A 2896-nucleotide genomic window follows, 5' to 3' on the forward strand; every position below is an offset into this window, starting at 1 on the left:
TTTTCTGGGGACATTTCCTTCACCTAGGGGGTTTCACTACCCTCCCCTTGTGCACCTCTGGGGCTTCCCAAGGGAAGATAGATTTATTGATTGGCAGTTGTCACTCGCCGTTGAGTCGCTGGCTGCACCGTCTATGCATCCAGTGGTGAATCCTGGGGCAGAGATCAATCTGAAAGTCAGACACACTAAACAAGAAAATCTTGTTTTCTAGGCACAGCAAAAAAAAGCAAAATGCAGAGAAATGCCTTCAGACAGTCACAGCAACAATAATATTACCCTTTAAATTATCTATAAAAACGAGACCACAACTTGAAAGCTGAAACAAACATGTTTTCTTGTCATTCAACAAAGTTTTTGCTGCATGGGGATAAGTGATTTGAAATTCCCTTTTGCCCCCATCCTTACCCCATATGCCTGTCACATCTACTGAGCTGCATGGCTCTGGTGCTGAGCTACTGGTAATAACAAGCCCAATGGCTCCAGTTTTCAATACTGGCTGCTTGTCAGCTTGCAAATAAATGGTCTTTAATTGACCCTCCAAAGCACTGCTTGTAGGATAATCAATATTACTACACCACCTTTCCCACCCTTTAAAATAGGCAATTGCTGAGGGTAGTAGTATACCATGCCAGCTGCCACTTATGAATTAACTCATCCAAAAACATAAGAGCAGAGAACTGTTTCAAGGCTGGTGACATTAAAATGTAAAAACACAGTTCACCACTCTTTTCTCTATGTCCTATCTATTTAAAAATCTCTTAACAAAACAATTAGTGTAATTCAGTAAAATCTAAACCAACAAAGAAAGATGCTTTGATTTAAATATAATGCTGTGTGTGGTCACAACTTTAACCCTGGCTAGTTATTTTCAAGATAGTTATCTTGTACTACGCACAAAGGAATGTAACTTTATAACTGTGTTTTATACAAAATAATAATATAATTGTGTTCCTAATACATCCTTAACAAAACACTGAAGTGTAACGTTTTATCTTAAAGTGTTTTAATCAGGGCACAAAAAGATAGCCAGGATTTTTTCCTGGTACAGAAGTAATTGCTCTCCTTCAGAGCACATTAATATAAATTTTATTACTATTAAATAGTAAATGAAGAGATTTACATCCTTGTCATTCAGACACAATTTGATTGCGCTATCTGTGAGTTCTTGCCATATCTTCTGTAAATATACATCTCTTCATATACTCCAAAGTTTTCTGGGTTTTTTTGTTTTTTTGTTTTATTTGAGAGATTCCGCTTAAGCGTGGACAGTCAAAGCCTATCATTTTACAAACCTCTCAAAATATTTTGGAGTTTTGCAAAACTAGTTTGATTCATGAGCCATTTTGTTTGAAATCTTAAACCAGGTTATTTGTTTTCCAAAGACTGAGTCAGATTTAAGAACAAAACAAGATGTTTTTTTAGCCAAAGGGAAGCCTGTGTAGTATTAGAAATAAAACACTACTCTCCAAAACTAAGCTCGTAACAAGAAATGCCTGACATATTTTATTAAATGGCATTTCCTTTTTTTAATCATAATTTCTCTCCCCTCCATTTTTCAAAGGCTATTTGTTTTTCATTCTTGTGTACTCACTATTAAGTGTATTTTTTTAACTGGAAAATTAAGCATGTCAATGCATAAATCGCAGAAAGGCAAGATCTGAAATACAATAAATCCAGAACACCTTTATAATCATAAAACACAGAAGGACATTCCTACATTAAGTCTAGTTCTCTATTGTAAACAATAACTAAAAACACAAATATAAAATAAGGATCTGTCTTCTGTCTTAGGCATTTCTACTGTGTCTACTACTACAGTACCTAAGCACTATCACACTATTGAACACAGAAGTTCAGCAATCCAGAAATAAACCATGACCATGCGAAGAATAAAAATATCAGCTTAAATTTGGAAATTATGAACCAAAATAAATGAATGCCTAGTAGTAAGTAAACTACAGCACTGATTCAGTTATAATGTGCTCCATTTTTCCCTCTTGTCAACATATAATTTAGATCCCATTATGTTCATGTAGATTTAAAAGTAGTAAAATAAATTTACCTAGTGCCAATCCTCACTTTCTCTAGGAAGGTTTTCAGCTTTTTAAAAAAATCTAAACTCCAGTGATTTTATCCAGAGGAAAGTGGATGTGAATAGGAGAAAGAAAGAGAGGAACAAAGAAACTGACTGCACCATAGTTTTTGTCTTAGATGGAGAGGATAGTATCGCTTTGGTTTTAGCTGACAACACAACTCAGGAAATTTCCTCTGTAACTACACTTCATTGAAGGTTATGTTGACAAGTTTGTTGTCTATACTGACAGTTTAGTCAAGCAACTTACCAATCACTGGAGAAGAGACAAAGGAGTTGAGGAGTGCACATCTCTTTCTGAAGAAGCCATTGCAGCTGCCAAAAGTTACCAACAAACAGTAGAAAACAAAACGTAGATGTTGGAAAAGAAGCTCAACAATCTTGAAAAGGGTGGATGAAGCAAAAAAAGGCAAAATCATCAGGATTCTAGAGGCAGTTGTCTCCTTTGCAGCCTGACTTCTACAGGTGAAAGATCTAGAAGGTAAAAAGGAACATTTAAATTGGATTAATTATCTGGATCTTAGTTCCAAGGTTTTCCAATAAAAAGCAACATACACCAATTAATATCTACCTCTGTAACTGCTATGATCGCAGTTAAAATGTAAATATTCCCCCACAGTTACCATGCTGTGGTATCTGAGATACTGCAGTATTTCACTAGTCTATGTAGAGAAAGATCCAACGACTCCTCAGATACCAGGGCATATGGGAACTGTAATTATATTATATTTTTCCAGGCAAAACAATTTTTTATAATGGATTTTGTTTCACCAAAACTTTCTTGTGGATGTAACTGTAACATTT

The 2896-nt window shown here is 35.3% G+C and overlaps 1 protein-coding gene across 1 annotated transcript in view; it reads right to left on the reverse strand.

The window, feature by feature from the left end:
- Positions 1 to 2556, reverse strand: part of CHRM3 (cholinergic receptor muscarinic 3) — a 351758-nt gene extending 349202 nt beyond the window's left edge. Inside the window, exon 1 of the mRNA XM_034765036.1 lies at positions 2343 to 2556. The gene's annotated coding sequence lies outside the window, so the exon portion shown is untranslated. The remainder of the gene's footprint in view (positions 1 to 2342) is intronic.
- Positions 2557 to 2896: the final 340 nt, after the last annotated feature.

The sequence above is a fragment of the Trachemys scripta genome, chromosome 3, assembly GCF_013100865.1.
Source record: "Trachemys scripta elegans isolate TJP31775 chromosome 3, CAS_Tse_1.0, whole genome shotgun sequence".
NCBI lineage: Eukaryota > Metazoa > Chordata > Testudines > Emydidae > Trachemys > Trachemys scripta.